The sequence below is a fragment of the Palaemon carinicauda genome, chromosome 37, assembly GCF_036898095.1.
Source record: "Palaemon carinicauda isolate YSFRI2023 chromosome 37, ASM3689809v2, whole genome shotgun sequence".
In the NCBI taxonomy this organism is placed as follows: Eukaryota; Metazoa; Arthropoda; class Malacostraca; order Decapoda; family Palaemonidae; genus Palaemon; species Palaemon carinicauda.
The window spans coordinates 36,953,833-36,976,332 of NC_090761.1; the positions used below are offsets into that span (position 1 = coordinate 36,953,833).

At 31.1% G+C, this 22,500-nt stretch overlaps 1 protein-coding gene across 2 annotated transcripts in view; it reads right to left on the bottom strand.

Moving 5' to 3' along the window:
* tn (tripartite motif containing protein thin) overlaps positions 1-22,500 on the bottom strand; it is a 99,732-nt gene that overhangs the window by 42,854 nt on the left and 34,378 nt on the right. For both annotated transcript variants that reach the window (XR_011041539.1, XM_068361017.1), the window contains exon 2: positions 18,260-18,365. The gene's annotated coding sequence lies outside the window, so the exon portion shown is untranslated. The remainder of the gene's footprint in view (positions 1-18,259; positions 18,366-22,500) is intronic.

Consider the following 22,500-nt stretch of genomic DNA (forward strand, 5'->3'; position numbering starts at 1 on the left):
ATTGAATTATCTGACAGAAATAATAGTAATAGTAAATAGATGGATAGATATAAAGGAGCATCTGCAGCTCATGGATAATGAGATAAAGTGAGAGTTGGTAACAAGCAAAGCTTATATTTCAGCAAGCACATTCGTCCCTCTCTGGAATGTGTCCTAAAGATGCCAAAAAAGCATTGACCTGAGGAGGTAAATCACACGAGGAAGAAAAAGAAATGGAAACGTCTCGGTCAGGACACAAATTCTTGTTGCCTGGGTTAAGGTGGGTGGTGGAGGGTAGGGGATCTGGCGTATGGCTGGTTGGAGCGTTGGTACTGGTAGTAGAGGGGGTGGGGCGCACATGCCTTGTTAGATACCCTGAGAGAAGGCAAATAGAAAAAAAAATAAGTGGAGAGACACACTTAAAGATTCGGCGTTTTTGACCTAGTTGGTCTACCTGGTAGTTGGTTGGCAGCCAATTCTCTCTCTCTCTCTCTCTCTCTCTCTCTCTCTCTCTCTCTCTCTCTCTCTCTCTCTCTCGTGGTACTTTTGCCTAGGATATTAACAAATACTCTAGTCCAACAATAACACAACTAATCAATAACTAAGCAACCGGCTACATCATCCATTCTCATTCCCTTTTATCCTAAGAAACTTGGGTGATATTCAAATAAATATAAATGAAAATAAATAACAACTCTGCCCTGATATCTAGTAAAGTTCGGGATCTAGGAGTATCTCTTGACTGCAACTTGTCTTTAAATATCTAAATAAATAATGTAGTAAAAACTGCTGGCTATCATCTTAAAAATATTGCTTTTATAAAGAAGTACCTAGATGAAGATCCTGTAAAAAACTTGTGATTTATTGTGTTATTACCAGGATTAACTACTGTAACTCCATATACTACAATGTACTAAAAGTGTGCAACTAAAGAAATTGCAAAACATAAAAGGTGTCCCACCGCGAGAAGGGATCACTCCTACACTAATTTATTTACACTGGCTACCCATTAAAGCATGAATTAAATTTAAAATATGTACAAAAACTCATCAAGTTATCAAAATCGGACGTTCTGAATATTTAAGAGAATTGCTACATAAGTATTGTACAGCTAACAAACTGTGTTGACACGAGAATAGTTACAGATGGTTTCAATTATTGGAACCTATAGGCTAGATCTAGAGCCTTTAAATATGCGGCCCCGAGACGATACAATAAGCTCCCACTAGAGATCCGAAAGACTGAAGGTATTAAAGCTTTTAAGAGGAAACTGAAGACTTTCTAGTTCTCTAAGTGCTTTGATAGTGGGGATTTGACAATAAACGAGCAATATGCGGTGTGAAATGCTGAATGCCTTGGAATGCACATGATGAAGTGACTGTGAAGGTCTTGTAGAGAGTAGGTTCTCCTGTATTGGACCAGAAAAGCAGCCCTTAAAGTACATCCACCTCAGAATATTTCAGAACTACAGTTTTGAAATTGGATTTGGAATTGTGGTATGGTATACTCCCTTATAGCTACTAAAGCCTTTAGGATGGACGTTCCAATGTCCTTGCCTTGCACATGCGCAAAGGAAACAGTAGAGGAAAGCGGGGACGAATCTCAAAGGAGTCAATGGACATATACACATTTGTCCATACTGTTAGCCACAAATGTTTGCCCCATCCAAGTGTACTCTCACAAAAACCATGAGAATCTGAAGAAATCGGACCCAAGAATCGGAATTAAGTTTGCAAATAATGAGACAGAAAGAGAAAGATAACAATGAAAATCTAAGTTCGCAGCGATAGGACGAGGCAGCGTAAATTAAAACGGTAATCCCCGTCTGAATGCCTCTTTAGCATCGCTCCTCGGGGTCCCACCAATCCTGTCTTATAAACTTTAGAAGACATCGTATTTACGCGTACCCGCTTCATTCTCTTCAAAACGACTGGCTTGATTTAAGACGACACGGTACATACTGTGTGGGTATTCCGTGTTGGTAGCCTACTCAGGCCATTAAATTTGGGTCAACCGTAGACATGCTCTTGGGTTCGTTAGTGTCCTGTATAGCTAGCAATTAGGGATGTTTGTAAATACTCCGGAAATTAGAGTTGTTTTCTCCACTGTTGTGAGTTGAGTCAGATAATCTAGAAGGTAAATAGGTAAGATGTAATAACCACCTTCAGTGGCTACTTTCCTCTTGGTAAGGGTAGAAGAGACTCTAGCTATAGTAAATCGTTTTTCGAGAAGGACACTCCAAAATCAAACCCTTGTTTTCTAGTCTTGGGTAGTGTCATAGCCTCTGTACAATGGTCTTCCACAGTCATGGGTTAAGAGTTTTCTTGCTTGAGGGTACACTGAGGCACACAGTTCTGTTTCCTTATTTTCTTTCCTCATTGGGCTATTTTCCCCGATGGAACCTAGGGCGTATAGCATCCTGATTTTCTAACTAGGGTTGTAGCTTAGCTAGTAGTAAAAATGATGCATTCTTCGTTTCTGTTGAAACGTATATGCTAGACATTTGAGTAAATGGTAGTAATAGATTCTAGAAAAATACTGTTAAGTAATAATTACTTCATATGAAGAATATTGCGCTCAGCGAAAAAAAAATGCTTTTAAAAAATGCTTTTAAAAAATGCTTTCGATTGTAAATAGCAAAAATTATATCATTAATAATAACAATCGAAAGAGGAAAAAGATCAACTACGAAGATATGCAGCTGTATATAAAAAGTGAAATGAAATCCTTTTCGAAAGGAAATAAAGTGAAAGGAATCATTTTTCTATTTAAAACCAGTAAAATATAGTCCTTTACGACATAAAACAAGGGATATAATATCTTTCCAACTGTACATCAAGTGAAATAAATACTTCACGATATAAAGCAAATGCAAGGAAATTCTTACTAAAGAATTTGGGAAAAATAAAGTGTTTTACTTTGGGATCAAATAAAACTGTTTTATGCTGTAATATACAAGGCAGCCATGCAATCGGTGCGCTATTTGCAAGAGAGATTTAATCTATATAGACGTAAATGAGATAGAAACGATGATAAAAGAAAGATATGTGCGGTATATTTTGTACTTAGGATACCATGGTTTGCTCCTTCCTTCTCCTCTGTTTCGCTCCTCAAACTTGGTGTAAATATTGTCCCACCAAGAAGAAGAATCGTCTTGCTTTGTTTCCAAGGGGTACTCCTACACTGTTAGAAATTTGCATTAAAAACAGTAAATGTCTAACAATATTTATTCCAGGATTGTTACTGTCTTAAAAACGGATATTTTGACGTAAAGGAATGATATTACGGTCACCAACCCGAGAAAAGTATGGTCAAATTACGGTTGCCTTTATTTTACTGAAATACTGTAGAGAAAAGTACTGTTTTACGGAGAATTTCCTTTCAAGATTACGCTTTTTTTCTAATAGGGTACATTTCCGTTCCGTTATTAGTAATACTAAGAATAATAGGGTATATATCATTAGGGTAAGAATTTATTATCTATCATTGTAGGTTTATATGCAATATTATTAAGAATGGAATTTGTGTCTGTTTCAAATAATATTTTTCATAAGTTTTTATGCAACATTATGAAAGAATGTATATATCTGTTTTTGTTTCAGACTGTAGTAATGGTGTAAAGCTTGAGGAGCTACAACAAAGAGTTTCATTGTCATCACAATATGAATAAAGTGACATATGAATAACCATGTAATTGAAAAGAATTTCATAATATCAATTAAAAATATGTAAGGTTAAATGGATAGAAGCCTATTGTAATATAAAAGTAATGTATTGATATAGTTGAGATTATAGATATTGAAGGGGTGAAATGATGTATGAAAATTTCTTAATATGTGAGTATTCCAAATGAATAAGAGCATAAACTGTTTGAAAATAAATGAAATCCATAAACAAAAAAAGTTGAAAAGACTATGTGACGAATTAAGTTTAATGATTTGGTATAGATTTAGATGGCCAAGAGACAAAGAGAAGGAACAAATCAAATAATCATTCTCATTGTAAACTGTATCGAAGATTTTACTTGGATGATATGAAATTCAAATGACTTTTCTTCCATATAGAAGCCCATACAATTACATATTTCTTCCCATTTATTGAATAAAAGGGAGATAATAATATTGTTATACAGTAAATCACTTGGGTGGGGCATTTCTCAAATAATTCAATACAGAAGATTTTACTAAATTAGAGGGATTATCTAAATATCTTTTAAATCATTTTATGACACCCAGAAAGACTGCAGTAAGTACAACTAATTTCTAATGTTGAAATTTAGGAAGTTGTCAATGACAAAATCTTTGGGAAAAATAGGAACAGCGTACACTTATCTAGTAAAACATCTAGCCAATACATACTGTTCTTATATTTTTCTTTATTTTATTAGCACAATAAAAAGTAACTAATGGAATAGATACAACAAACTTCCCTGAATCAAACAGCCAGGCAGAACGCCAGCACCAAATGAAAACCCATACAATAGAATATACAAATATAATCTTGCACTAAATACAAACAAGAAGATAAAAAGAGCAAGCTGAAATCTTAAATCAAGATTTACTCTATATTCTATTTTCGAAACACTCGCAGATGAGTGAACCAGATCTCTTCACGCCTTGAAGAAAGGAATATCAAGAGACACTACTAAGAGTAACGAGAGAATTGACCGCAATAGTTAGAAGAGCAATGGGATGATTGTCTGACATTGAGGAAGGGGTCTGAAGTAGACGTCACAGTTGGTCTCAGATCAGTTGGTTACAATGGACAGATCGTGTAGGGAGGAACGAAGCCCACGGTTGGCAATGGAAGACCCATGTTGGAGGAACACCAGCAGGTAGGCCAAGGTTCTCGACGAAAATTTAAAATCTTCAGTTATCAAAGATCAGCCAGAGTGCTAGACTGAGAAGCTAAACAGATCGACGAAGAGGAGGCTAGTGATAACGTTCATGGGGACCAAAGAAAACCAAACAGCAAACTATGTTGGTGAGCATTTGTTGTGTCAGAAATTTCTAATCTACACAGAAGCACACACTATGAACCCTTAGAACTAGCCCTCATCCATTTTCCGTTCCTAGTAATTTTCCTCCGACCTGAACTACACAAGGTATGTTGGCTGACCGGTTGACCGGTCTTTTAAAAAAAAAGAAAAAAGAAAACGAGAGAAATTGCCCGTTTCAAACCCATGTCTGAAAATTCTACCAAATGCGGCGCTCCCAGAGAAGTTGCACACAGAGATTGCACCAATATGTCGCCGGTGAGAATTAGCCTCTGAATAGTTGTAAATGTTTGCCAAAAGGATGCTTTCCGATGCCTTCAGACTTAAGTTGTTCTGTGGATTCTTACAGAGCAGCCTTGTTGGCATTTCCTTTGTCAACAGACGGATATATCTCATCTTCATGGTTAAATACCACATATTATTATTATTATTATTATTATTATTATTATTATTATTATTATTATTATTATTATATAGATATATAAATAGATATTCACGTAAATAGCATATATGTTAATCAGTATGTTATACATACCTATATATATTTTATATATATATATATATATATATATATATATATATATATATATATCATATATGTATATATATCATATATGTATATATATATATATATATATATATATATATATATATATTTATATATATAATATAAACATGATATATTCATCTATATATTATATATATTTATATATTTAGATATACATATATATATAATATATATATATATATATATATATATATAAGGTGCATAAAGAATTGCTACACATAAACTGTAGTTTGCTAGGTATTCAACTTCCTGCTAATATTTTTGTTGTTTACCTTGCCTGTTTATTTACTTTGAACAAAAATAAACATAGCCACCTGAGTAAAGAGGAAGTATTTAAGAATGCACTGGGAACGGAGCAGATCTGGGGAATATTATTAGAAAACGAGGATTTTCTCCAAAGAGAAAATGACTGACGTGTGATGGACCACTCGAAAAACTAACCCATAATATTATTTTACTTTCACTCCCGGGTTTTGATAGTTAAATATAACTAAAATACACCATTAAAAGTTTTTTTTTTTTTTTCAAATGAAAACCCATTCAATACTTGACTCAATTTTTTTTTTTATAAATACAATAAGAAAAAGACATATCTTTAATCGAGTTGCCACCCACTAAGTGATAAAAAAATATAAATGAGTAGTAAATGAATAGCGTGATCTAAGATTATAGAAATAATTCATGGAAAAGGGAATTTTGACTTTTTGGACCCCATCAATTGAAAGATATATTTATTCTGAAAGAATGAGAGACAAAGAAGGGTGGTTGAAATCCCAAAGAATCATTTAAAGATGGTGGCATATCTTAATTATACATTGATCATCTTTTTTAACAACTTCCCCCCCCCCCTCTCTCTCTCTCTCTCTCTCTCTCTCTCTCTCTCTCTCTCTCTCTCTCTCCATGGAGGAGACTAACTAATTAATACACTATTCGAATGTTAAGAAGAAATCCCAGATCAACCTTATATTTTAAAGGAAGCTAAAATCGAATTGACTGCCCAAATACTCGGAATCAGAGAGAGAGAGAGAGAGAGAGAGAGAGAGAGAGATAATAAGTCACACGACATACTTAATATAGAAGTCACTTATTCAACCATATGACAGTGCTTAGAGAGAGAGAGAGAGAGAGAGAGAGAGAAGTAGCACGGCCTACTTAAATAAGAAGTCAATTATTCAAATACATGACAGTTCCCAGAGAGAGAGAGAGAGAGAGAGAGAGAGAGAGAGAGAGAGAGAGAAGGCATACGACTTACTTATTCCAAGATGTAATTTCTTCAAATACATGTCATTCTATATGTCACTTGGAGGTCAGGTATTGACGTACAAGAACGTCAGACACCATTCATATTCCATTGGTCTGTCAGATATCTATCGAGTAAAAAGCATCAAAGGAACATATGCCACTTTGATATTTTATCTCAATTATGAAATTTCATATTTTCGAAGTTCGTTGTAGTTTGTGAAATGCGTATGCTGATTCCTTTTTGGGTCAAACTATGATGTTATACGCAACAGCTGCATATTGTTACATTAATGATTTATGAAATAGAGCGCTGCAATATTATATTAGTGAATATATATATATATATATATATACCTATATATGCATTTATATGTATACATATACAGGTATACATTTATATATATATATATATATATATATACATATATATATATATATATATATACGTATATATATATACATATACAGGTATATATATATATATATATATATAAATGTATACCTGTATATGTATACATATAAATGCATATATAGGTATATATATATGTATATATATACATATATATACATACATATATATATATATATATATATATATTTGTGTGTCAACGAGGAAACATTACATGAAAAAGAAATACAGAATTGCAACATTATATGCCTTTTGAAAGGATTTGTGTTAACGATAAAAAACCTTGAAAAAACTCTTAATAAACAGAAAAATCCCATGCATCATTACCAGGAAATACTTATTACAAATAACCAAATAAAAATGTGCGTCTAGTATCATTAATCATGTAAACATAATCTAATTATTTTTTCTTAGCATTCACACCCCAATATTCTTACTGATATTCAGACATTTTCCATTTACTGTTACCACTTTGTTATCAGTTTCCATTTAATTCAATTCTTCTATTGACGTCATATTAACATACGCTTGCGAGGATCTCAAGACCAGATAAGACGATTAAGCATTTTTTTTTCATTTTATAAAAAGTAGAATGGCCATAAAATGAAGGCAAGCGATTACACAGGTAAACTGTATATAAAAGTGTATATGTATGGGTTTATATGCAAAAAACTGTCTTTCTTGGAAGAAAGTAAGAGAAAGAGAATCGTTTATACATACATACATACATACATACATACATACATACATACATACATACATACATACATGTTTTCCGTTAATCCGGTATTATGGCATTATTTAAAATCTGACTTATCTGGAATTATCAAGAAACTGATAGCTGTGGGATTCAATTCTTATGTATGTATAGATACTATGTTTTTGTATATATATTCTCATTGTGAATCCATCGATGTCACTAAATGGACGAAAGTACTAACTCCGATTATGTCTTTTCTTTTTCGTTTCGTGTCTATAATATATATTTTATGCTCATTACGTGTCAGCTTTCGTGATTTCTATACATACATAAAATCATAGAGTAGAACGATTAAAATGAGAGAATAGGTACAGACATTTCACGAACCAGTAAGTAAAAATATGTGTCTGAGAGAGAGAGAGAGAGAGAGAGAGAGAGAGAGAGAGAGAGAGAGGACAACTCAAATGGACAGAATCCTGAGTGTGTCTGGGAAGAAGCCAACTTCCGCGTTCGGTCGAGAAGGAGCAGCAGCCACAGCATCACAACCTGCTTTCTTCTTCTTCTTCTTCTTCTTCTTCTTCTTCTTCTTCTTCTTAGCTGTTGCCTTCGTCGTCGGCGCCACCGAATCTAGAGGTCGATCGAGAGGTGTCGAACACTCAGAGAAAGAGGGAGAATGAGGGGGAAGGTAATGAGAATGATTAGAGAATAGAGAGAGAGAGAGAGAGAAGGAGGTTATGACATTAGAATTATTCTTTGTGGGATTGGGATAGGAAACAGATATAATGACGGGAAACTACTAGTGAGAGAGATAAAAAGTGTAAGATATATAAGAAATAAACAGGAATACAGAAAATAGAGAAAGAGATACAAAGTAAAAAGATGGAAACCTATAGTGGAAAGAGAGAGAGAGAGAGAGAGAGAGAGAGAGAGAGAGAGAGAGAGAGAAGCATTACAAGAAAGAATAACGGAAAATACCAAAGGAATTCTTGGAGAGAGAGAGAGAGAGAGAGAGAGAGAGAGAGAGAGAGTGAGTTGGTATGAAAACAACCTATAGTGGAGAGAGAGAGAGAGAGAGAGAGAGAGAGAGAAACTGAAGTAAGATAGAAAGAGGACGAACAGAAAGAGAGAGAGAGAGAGAGAGATGGTATGAAAACAACCTTCCACTACACCACATGGTTCCAAATATAATTATTTAGTGAGTTGTGCCACATTTGATCATTTGCTCCAGAGTTACGAGAATCTCGCAAAATTACTTCTGATTAATAGGAATTTTCTTGGGTAGTAAATTACAACTCTGTCATTCGTGTCTGCCGGCTGGAAAACCCCGAACGAATGCTCTCTTCTATAGTGATATCTAATAATAATAATAATAATAATAATATATATATATATATATATATATATGTATGTATATATATGTATGTATGTGTACTTATATATAAGAGCATATGTGTGTATATGCAAGTGTACTGTTTACTTCATATATATATATATATATATATATACAATATATATATATATATATATATATATTTATATATATATATATACGTATATACATACTTATAAAAACATATATTTGCCTTCTTATATATAAAAACATATATAGTGTATATAAGCACACATACACACACTATATATATATATATATATATATATATAGGCGTGTTTGTGGATAAATTAATGAGTGTTTGCCTTTGATTACACTTTTCTATAATCTTATTTTTCAATTATATTTTACTCAAAAAATGGCTAGCCTCAGATATTTTACTAACGGATATTTTTATGATATGTAAGCAAATTGATTTATATAACTCTTGTGGTAATTTCTTTTTCTAAAATTATGGTAAAAATACTATGATTGATATTCGTAACTCTAGTCAAATTCTGAAATCAATATATTTCCTGAAACCATAAAGAAAAAGGACAAGAATCTTTATCCTTTAAAAATCAATATGGGTATTCTTAAACCTTCCACTGGCATTCCTGATTTATCTTCACAAGAGTGTAACGGTTTTGTTTAATCTAGGTCTCTTTGCTGTTCTAAATGTCTGTATTTGATTGCTATTATACGATATATATAATTACAGGACGTATTATGTGATATATAATATAGATATTCATAATTCCTAACTTTTAAACATGAATTTTAATACAATTTATAATTCATAACTTAGTAAAAGTTTCCCAATATAGAAGTTATCCGTATATAATTCAACTATAATTCATTGGTGAATTATGTAAATCCCCTATTTTTCTCGCCTCTAAAATCTTTTAGGCCTAGAGAAGTCCATAATATTTTCAGGCTTATGAGCATAAACTTCCATACCTCTTATCATAAGCCTAATGTCGTTACCATAAATGGAAAGTTACTCATCTCCCATCACCCATATGCTCACGCATTTGAAATTAGCCATTTAGTATGACAGGAGTACAGATATAGAATGCAGAAGGCAAATGTTGGCATCATTGCGAACATTTTTGTTTGAGGCAATAGTTAGCAATGATGGTGCATGAGCTAATTCGGGGGGAAGCTAAAGATAACAATTATTCCTTATTTTATTTACTATGCTCTGATAATTAGTTTCCTGTTGTTGTGTTGTTTGTTTTGTAGTACGAATTTTCGAAAATCAATTCAAGGAGATGTCATTCCAGTTTGACAGCAGTAAATATTTTCCTGTTTCGTTGTCACTGTTTTATAGTTATTATTTATCTTGGGTCTATTTTTTTTTAATTCGACCGTAAAATGATATTCGTAATTTGACGTTGAAACTCGAAATAAGTATTAATGTTACTATCTACATAAAAGAAAATATTCTTTGCTTTAACCAAACAAACAAACGCATACATACACTGACACACACACACATATATATATATATATATATATGTATATATACTGTATATATATATATATATTTATGTATGTATATATATGAATATATATATATATATATATATGTATATATATATATGTGTGTGTGTGTGTGTGTATTTGCGTATATAGGCTATATATATATATATATATATGTATATATATATGAATACATATATACATATATATAAGGTGTAAATATATATATGTATATACATATATATATATATATATATATATAAATATACACATTTATATATATATATATATATATATGTATATATATATATATATATATATATATTACTTATAATATGACCTACTGGTGGAATTATTACCTATGAATATATGCATATCAAATTTGTGAATCAGTTTCTCAGTCCTAATTTCCAAATGAGGGAACAATGACGTAAGTAATTTAAAGGAGGTGAAGAATTATAGAGTAAATTCAAGTATCCTATAACAATACAGTCTTGGCAATTATTCATATTTTTTAGGCGTTCCTAATAATAAGTTGTAGTTAATTTCGCGTATTTCACAGAAGGACAATGGGTATAACTTCTTAAATTTATAGCCAGTGCTCCTTATTGACAGTTTTTATTTTTTAGAATGTATGATTTGAAAATTCTACTACGTATTCTCGATGCATCAATTGATTTTATGGGAATGTTCAATCCTAATTCTCTTTCAACAAAAATTGAAAAACAAAACTCTTCAATTTCAAAATGTTTTGCGTCAACGCACAAACCTGATAAAAAACCTTGATTGACTTAATTTTCAACAGACCTGTGTCTTTCATGAACGTATTTCGTTTTCCTGATTCAATATGACAAAATGTCACTGAAAGCTGAATGAATCTTGCCTCTCCCCCTAGAAGTCTACATTTGTCGATATTTGTATGTGAGTATATATCTCATAGTCCCCCTCTGAATGGAGATACCTTAACGTGGTATAAGAGTTTGTGCATGGCCATGATCAGCAAAGCTGTACTAGTTATGGCCACCCATACTAGATTAGTTTGCTGTGAGCTTATCAGACTAAAGTCTCCAATCCACACTGGCCAGCGTGGTAATGAAAATGGCCACATCCCAGACACGAATAAGGACATGTCTGAGGTCTCATTCATACAGTGGACTAGAAACGGCTGCATTTGCTGTTGGTGTTGTTTTTGTTGTATATTTGCCATATAATGGAAGACAGTCACCATAGCTGTGTATGGTTAGTATCCACTGACTAATGTATAATTTATTCTGATTTGGAGAACGCATTTCCTTTTTAGGTCGTAAAGTGCTCTACTGTGATATTTTGGCTTTGCCTCACTATTCTTGTGAAAGAAAGAGGACCTCGTTCTAAGTACTAAATACACCCAGCATATTAAGGTGGTTGCCTCCAAAATAAACCTATCATTTCAATCTGACTATTCTAATCAAGGGTCAACAATTCCAAAATGTGAAATATTATCTGTTATTTCTATTTATAAAAGACATTCATTAAACCGTTGTCAAAGTCACTGGTAAATACGTGTTACAAGTCCTTTTAAATCTTTGGTAAGTATCATTACTGGTTTCACCAAAGAAGGGTAACTAGGGGTCTTCAGCAAAAGAGATAATCATCACCTTCGTTCTGAACGTGAAGCATCGATCTAATTTCATCTTTGTTTAAATCGGGTTTGTTTCAGTTTCACCTTGAGTTCGAAAATGCTATAAAACTCAGATTGCGAATGTTTTTTCGGACAGGACAGTCACGTGAAATGTAAAAATGGTCGGGGATGGATTTTGTTTTTCATATGTACCTTGTGTCGTCATTTTGCTACTAGCTATTGTACCCTTTATATTTAAAGACATGTTTAACTAAAGACTATGTTTTCCTTGTCTCCATTTCTCTACCTGTTTTATATTCAAGAACATTTCAAGTTAAAAGAAAAAAAACGATGCCTGAGTTCTTTGACCTGTAAAAATTCTTTGGGTACGCTGCTTAAAAAAAAGGAAAACAAATCCAGGTGATTATACTTGAATATCTTTAAAAAAAAAAAAAAAAAAAAAAGACATTATTTTTAATACAGAGATAGTGTAATAATTAATCCTGAACTTTTACAATTTTAAAATTCCTCTATTTGAGTGCCTGTGTGTACGTGTGTTTGTGTGTGTATTGTCAAGGAAGGGAGAGAACCCTTCTTTACTTAACTATGCCTCTTACATATACCAATATACTTTTTTTTTGTTTAATCTAGTTATTGATCCATGTCTACTTTCATATTTTGATCTGAATACTGTTTTACGTTTTAGTCTTTCAATCATGTATTTGAAGTTTTTCTGTGCTCGTAAAACCCATATATATATATATATATATATATATGTGTGTGTGTGTGTGTGTGTGTATATATACTACTCTATATATAAGTATATATATATATGATTAAGTTATTATTATTATTATTGTTATTATTATTATTATTATTATTAGTAGTAGTAGTAGTAGTAGTGTTAGTAGTTGTAATAGAAGTATATAATATATACTTCTATTACAACCACTACTATGTATATATATATATATATATATATATATATGTATATAACTCGATTTTAAGATAAATAAATTCCATACCGTGGAGAGGTTAAGTTAGTGACACCAGAGGGGAAAACGAATCTCCCAAGGAAAAATTCCCAAAAAGAAACTCCTGAGAAAGTATGCGAAGAGAGAAAAAAAAAGTATAAATATGTGCCAAGTTCAATGCCCAAATAGACAAAATTATAGACTCTGAGGATATTCGCAGTTGCCAAACGTACAATCAGATTAGCAATGCAGGCTAAATTTGGCTGTAAACATACACAAGACTAGGATTCTCTCTCTCTCTCTCTCTCTCTCTCTCTCTCTCTCTCTCTCTCTCTCTCTAAGAGAGGTCCTATACAGCTTTCAGTAGTTATATGAATTATCATGCCTGAAACTGTACGTAGGAAAACTGTTTTCGTACAGTAAAAAGTTATTACTACTTAGTTCGATCCGTGTTGCCCTCTGAATCCTTCAGGGATATTTAGCATTTCCTTCAAGTCAAATGAGTTACACGCTGTTAGCATCAAAAGCAAAGAGTGGAATATAATATTATAGTCTTCCAATCACATGTTTCTTAATAATACTTCTATATTCAAACAGAAATTATTAGATAAGTAAATAGATACATGTCTAGATATATATATATATATATATATATATATATACTGTATATATATATTAATCTAAAAGTCTATAACTGTTTCTGAAGGCCTTTGCATATGATTAGTTAGTGTGTCCTATGAAGATTTTAAATTATATGTCCTTTAAATTTAAGAGGGTCTACCATTTTGTTGATGGAGTTCATAGAATATCGTCTCTCTCTCTCTCTCTCTCTCTCTCTCTCTCTCTCTCTCTCTCTCCACTTATATATCTCAGAATAGATAACAGTATATCTTAGAAGATGTACAAACTTTGAAGAAGAAAATATTTTGGGCGTTAAAACACAGGTCAGAAAGATTCACAGATCAAGGAGGATAGATGGAACCCCTGATTTCAGTGAAGTGATTTGAATCTTTCTTACACATGGAATGAAAAGTTTAAAATACTCTAACAAGTATCGAGACAATTGTATTACTCTCTTTATCTTTCTACAAACTCTTGGTTCTTCAAAGGAAATACCTTTGAGACACTGGCATATGTAGCTCACATGCTCAGACACAAAAGTATTAACATTCAAATTAATATGTACACACACACACACACACACACACACATATATATATATATATATGTATATATATATATATATATGTATATATATATATTTATATATATATATATATATATATATGTCTATATATATATATGTGTGTGTGTATATATATGTGTGTGTATATTTATAATGGAATTATATAAGAAAAATAATCAATACATATGCACACATAGATACACACAGATACACACACATATATGTGTATATATATGTATATAAGAAAATATATACACGGATATATATATATATATATATATACTGTATATATGTATATATTTATATATTTAAATATATATATATATATATATATATGTCTATATATATATATGTGTGTGTATATATATGTGTGTGTATATTTATAATGGAATTATATAAGAAAAATAATCAATACATATGCACACATAGATACACACAGATACACACACATATATGTGTATATATATGTATATAAGAAAATATATACACGGATATATATATATATATATATATACTGTATATATGTATATATTTATATATTTAAATATATATATATACACACACACACACACACACACACATATATATATATTATATATATATGATATGTGTGTATCTGTGTGTGCGTATGTATGATTGTTTTTCTGATATCATTCTATTCTCTCAAAAATACTTTGACTTTTTAAACTTACTTTAAAGTACATAAACTAGGCGATTAGGATATACATACACATTCAACACACAGAAGCTGGTTGATACCCAAATGTTTCTTTAATCCGAACTCTTATCTATACGGTAAATAAAAGTTGCAGAAATTATAGATGAGGAAGATCGGAAAGGCAGTGATGGAAATAATTGCAATTTCTAAATACATTGATGAAGAGAAACCTAATTACAATAGTGCAAGGACATCTAAAAGAAGACAAACCACCCACAGACCTACTTAAAGAAAAGCACTTATAAAAAGACACAACAACAATAGAAAGCGAAAACCATAACTGCACTCCGGAATGCTTTTTCTCATTGTCTGACTAATCCGACATGTACTTTGTATGGCGTTTGATTTCGGCTCTTGACTAATCCATGCGAATGGCACCATTAAAACTAAGACAGAGTCAACAAACACAGTTCCTTGGATTAACTGTCGAATGGCAAATGGGGCTTCACAAGCAACTTACATACTGGCTAAAGTACTTCATTGTAAATGTTTGAGCTTGGGGATAGTAGATTAAGAGTTTAAGTAAGAATAGATGCGGAAATATAAATAATTGTTTTGTGTCCACATACACGCATATACTGTATATATATATATATATATATATATACACACACACGCTCATGCACGCCCGCTCATGTACATACATATGTAAATTATTAATGTAACATGTCAACAATAGGCAACCTTTACGTTTGACATCATAGTTTGACCCCCAAAGGAATTAGCATACACATTTCACAAACTACAACGAACTTCGAAAATAAAAAATTTCATGATTGAGATAAAATATGAAAGTGGCAGATGTTCCTTTGATGTTTTTTCTCGATAGATATATGACAGACCAATGGAATATGAATGGTGTTCTGATGCATAAGTTAACTCTGGTAGGACCAGCTGATTAAATAGTTTTTTTCTTTTTAGATAAAGTGTCATTTTACTTTTCATAATCTCAATTTATTTCTTTTTATTTATAAGAGTAATCATTGTAATGGTATAATATATAATACATACATACACATGTATGTATATACAGTATATATACATAACTATATATATATAAATGTATATGAATATATATATATATATATATATACATATACATACTGTATATGCATAATTATGCATATACTTGATGAATTATATATACATATACATATTTGGGTCTATTTAGTATGCACATTTAAATATATATATATATATATATATATATATATACATATATATATATATGTGTGTGTGTTTAAACTGTATATACATACATGTGTATACCTGTTTATTTGATAATATATATTAATGAAGAAATAATTATTATAGTTTATTAGCGAGAGAGAGAGAGAGGAGAGAGAGAGAGAGAGAGAGAGAGAGAGTAAATTGTACATTACATGCCACATTAACCTAAATCTCGCTAAATCAACGAAACAAATGAATGAAACAAACGAAGCACAACAGCGAACGCTCACAGTGCTTCCCTCCAATAAGAAACGATCTGCTGTTGAAATGAATCGACCAAAAATAGTCAGAAACGGGTCACATGTGCTTTATCCTCTTTCTCTCCCCCCCCCCCCTCTTCCCACTCCCTCTCCCTCTACCCCTTTGCCCCATCCCCCCTCAGTAGACGTCAGTGGCACCAAATGGCATCACCACAGACCGGCACTCGCTCGACTCCCCGGCTTCGGCCTCGGGGCGTGACAGGATACGTTCGCGAATAGAAAATGACACCTGATCGATTTGGGGAAATTACAGTGATGGTGATGATGAAGATAATGTTATTATTATTATTATTATTATTATTATTATTATTATTATTATTATTATTATTATTATTATTATTATTATTAATATTATTATTATTATTATTATTAAAGCTAATCAATAACTTTAATAATAAATATAATTACTATAATCATAAAAATAATGAATAATGAGATTATTGTTATTATTATTATTATTATTATTATTATTATTATTATTATTATTATTATTATTATTGTTGTTATTGTCATCATTATTATTATTATTATTATTATTATTATTATTATTATTATTATATTATTATTATTATTATTGCTTTTGTTGTTGCTTTCCTTTCTATGTTGTGTTAATTATGAAATGAACACACACACACACACACACACACATATATATATATATATATATACAGAATATGTAAATATATGTATATATACAGAATCTGTAAATATGTATATGTATATATATATATATATATACATATATATATATATATATATACACACAGATACAGGGAGTGAGAGAGACAAGAACGAGAAAGCGAAGAGGCTTGACACCATTGTGATTAAAAAACACAATGGAAAAGTCTAGGGGATCTGTACGTACAAATTCATTATGATTCCGATAATAGTAGATTATTCAAGATGCAATGGGATGTAGAAACAACTGGTATAAGTGAATACTCATTATCAATTTTACTCTAAATTATTTGAATTCAACCAAATCTTTCCGTAAAATTTATATAAACAAATATACCTAACATGTATTTATTTGTTTTATCATTTACCTATCTCATTACATGGGGGCTTAATGTTTCATAATATGCGCAAAAAGTCCATTGTACACACAGAAAATAACTTGCGTGTATATATATATATATATATATGTGTGTGTGTGGTGTGTGTGTGTGATGATATATGATATACATACATACATACACACATTTATATATATATATATATGTGTGTGTGTGTGTGTGTGTGGATATCCTGTATACACATACATTTGTGTGTATGTATATATATATATATATATATATATTTATATATACACATATATACATATATAAAAATGTATGGGTAACTTGGCCTTGGTAGACAAGTGTATAAAACGAATGTCGTGTGGGTAGATAGAAAAATACATAGACATCAATATCTACTTCAATTTGTAATCGAACGAAGTTATGTGAGTAATTTAGATGGTAAAAATAGAGTAAAATGCAGATAGAGATATAAATATAAGTATACTCTGTGCATGCAGTCAAACTAAGCTTATTTTACTTACCCTTAAAATAGCGGTATTTGTAGATATACGTAAAACCATGTACCCTGGGCCCCGGCTCCTGGCTGGCCGGCAGCCCAGGTTGGGGATTATTCACACATGATGTTACCTGGAGGAGAAAAGAAAATGGGATGTAGTGCATATCATAGAAAACGAGTACAATATCTTGAGAAACTATAAAATATAAAAATTTGACAAAGGGCAAAATAATTAGAAATTTCCTATATATCAAAGATATATCCGCTTGTTTTGAAAGAGATCTGCATGTTCTGATATTAAACATTATTAACATATTAAATGCCATTGGATATTGTCGTCAGTGTTATCATAATTGCGTATATATTTTTCATTATATTATTTTCCTCACTAGCTTCCTAGAAGTGAAAGACTGTTTTGTTAAAATTCATCTGCAGATATTTTCGTATACTATTTCATACATTTCACCAATTTAAATTAAGAGTAATATTAAGAAAAATAACATGAAATAACTTTGCACATTTTTGGTCGATTTCTATCATATTTATAATTATATTACTAATAAGTACCACGATTGTATATTTTAATTTTAAATTCTTAAAACTGAATATAAACCTCTCAAGACATCACATGTACCAATAGCAAAAACTTAAAGAGTAGTCTTATGGGCAATTCAAATGGATTTCACTTACATTTAATTTCGATCGCACATCTGAGGGCAAACACTCTGTATTATATTACACACAGACTTTCCTGAATGTCATTATAGTTATTACAACGAAACTATAGTCATATCTATATTATAAATTCCAGTGTTGTGTACTGAATGCTTTAATTTAGACCGAGGTTTTCGACAGTAACAAAATAGGGTACATATCATGAGGCTTTTGCATAAGAATTTAGCTGAATTGATACATGAGATAAACTAGGCTATTTCGAATTAGATTTGTCGTTTAGCTAATAATTAATAATAACATCAATAATAATAATAATTATGATAAAAATAAATAGATAAATAATTATAATATACAAAAAGATTTATATTATATATATGTATATATATATATATATACATATATATATATATATATATATACAGTATATGTAAATAACTATATATATATATATATATATTTATGTGTGTATATATATAAATATATATATATATATATATATACTGTTTATATATATACACATACATACACATTATATGTATATATACATATATATATATAATTATATATGTACTGTATATATATGTATATATATATATATATATATAATCACATATATATATATATATATATATATGTATACACACACACACACACACACACATATATATATATATATATATATGAATGTGCCTGTACGTATATATGTCTGTAACACATCTTCCTTCCCATCATCACGCCCTCTGATTCTTTGCAACCCTTTTGACCTTCCATCGCTAACAGGTTCCCTCATCACTTTCTCCTCGTCACTTACCCGTAATGCACTTCTGTCCCATCTCAATTTTGTCTTTCCTATCTTCTCAGTTTCCTCCCTTTTAAACCTCTCCTCAGTGAGATAAAAATATCCACCCAAACATCGTCGTTTCTTTTCACTTTACCTTCACTTTCCCCTTTTTTCCTAATTCTTATGTATGTGAACCATCTATCATTAATGATCTAAATGTTTTTCCGTTGAACAGTCTGACATTAATCTCTTTTTATAGTCCATGTATGAAAGATCTATTTTAATGTTTTTACTATTCTTGAAATATTTCTTTCATTGTTCATTACTTCTCTTGTAGTTTATTTATTTATTTTCTTCATTGGGCTATTTTTTTTCTTTTAGAGCCTTTGGGCATATAGCATCCTGCTTTTTCAACTAGGGCTGAAGCTAAGCTAGAAATAATAATAATAATAATAATAATAATAATAATAATAATAATAATAATAATAATAATAATAATAATTATTGATAATCATAACAATAATATGGTAAAATATTTTTTTCTCACCGTTCCTGACTTTTCACTTTCTTTCACTCAAGGTCTTTATATTCTACATTCCTCCGCAGCAGCACACACTCCCGTGTGCCTTAAAGTAGATCCTAAGTATTTGAAATTATCTTCTAGTTTTAAACCTAGACGCCTCCCTGCCTGCTAGTTACCCTAACCACATTTTTACCCTCCTCACTTCTAGAGGTTTCTGTCACTCTTTTGCCTTTTCTCTGAAATTCTTCTTTATGTATATATATATATATATATATAATCACATATATATATATATATATATGTATACACACACACACACACACACATATATATATATATATATATATGAATGTGCCTGTACGTATATATGTCTGTAACACATCTTCCTTCCCATCATCACGCCCTCTGATTCTTTGCAACCCTTTTGACCTTCCATCGCTAACAGGTTCCCTCATCACTTTCTCCTCGTCACTTACCCGTAATGCACTTCTGTCCCATCTCAATTTTGTCTTTCCTATCTTCTCAGTTTCCTCCCTTTTAAACCTCTCCTCAGTGAGATAAAAATATCCACCCAAACATCGTCGTTTCTTTTCACTTTACCTTCACTTTCCCCTTTTTTCCTAATTCTTATGTATGTGAACCATCTATCATTAATGATCTAAATGTTTTTTCCGTTGAACAGTCTGACATTAATCTCTTTTTATAGTCCATGTATGAAAGATCTATTTTAATGTTTTTACTATTCTTGAAATATTTCTTTCATTGTTCATTACTTCTCTTGTAGTTTATTTATTTATTTTCTTCATTGGGCTATTTTTTTTCTTTTAGAGCCTTTGGGCATATAGCATCCTGCTTTTTCAACTAGGGCTGAAGCTAAGCTAGAAATAATAATAATAATAATAATAATAATAATAATAATAATAATAATAATAATAATAATAATTATTATTGATAATCATAACAATAATATGGTAAAATATTTTTTTCTCACCGTTCCTGACTTTTCACTTTCTTTCACTCAAGGTCTTTATATTCTACATTCCTCCGCAGCAGCACACACTCCCGTGTGCCTTAAAGTAGATCCTAAGTATTTGAAATTATCTTCTAGTTTTAAACCTAGACGCCTCCCTGCCTGCTAGTTACCCTAACCACATTTTTACCCTCCTCACTTCTAGAGGTTTCTGTCACTCTTTTGCCTTTTCTCTGAAATTCTTCTTTATTCACAATAAACAAAACCAGAATGTTCGTCCTCATTTATTTAATGAGAGTTGATGACAAATGTAAAGGAGGAAAAGAGTAAGTAATGAGAGAGAGAGAGAGAGAGAGAGAGAGAGAGAGAGATTGTATATATATATACATATATACACACACACACATATATATATATATATATATATGTATATATATATATGTGTGTGTATATATACATATATATATATATATATATATGAATGTGCCTGTACGTATATATGTCTGTAACACATCTTCCTTCCCATCATCACGCCCTCTGATTCTTTGCAACCCTTTTGACCTTCCATTGCTAACAGGTTCCCTCATCACTTTCTCCTCGTCACTTACCCGTAATGCACTTCTGTCCCATCCCAATTTTGTCTTTCCTATCTTCTCAGTTTCCTCCCTTTTAAACCTCTCCTCAGTGAGATAAAAATATCCACCCAAACATCGTCGTTTCTTTTCACTTTACCTTCACTTTCCCCTTTTTTCCTAATTCTTATGTATGTGAACCATCTATCATTAATGATCTAAATGTTTTTCCGTTGAACAGTCTGACATTAATCTCTTTTTATAGTCCATGTATGAAAGATCTATTTTAATGTTTTTACTATTCTTGAAATATTTCTTTCATTGTTCATTACTTCTCTTGTAGTTTATTTATTTATTTTCTTCATTGGGCTATTTTTTTTCTTTTAGAGCCTTTGGGCATATAGCATCCTGCTTTTTCAACTAGGGCTGAAGCTAAGCTAGAAATAATAATAATAATAATAATAATAATAATAATAATAATAATAATAATAATAATAATAATAATTATTGATAATCATAACAATAATATGGTAAAATATTTTTTTCTCACCGTTCCTGACTTTTCACTTTCTTTCACTCAAGGTCTTTATATTCTACATTCCTCCGCAGCAGCACACACTCCCGTGTGCCTTAAAGTAGATCCTAAGTATTTGAAATTATCTTCTAGTTTTAAACCTAGACGCCTCCCTGCCTGCTAGTTACCCTAACCACATTTTTACCCTCCTCACTTCTAGAGGTTTCTGTC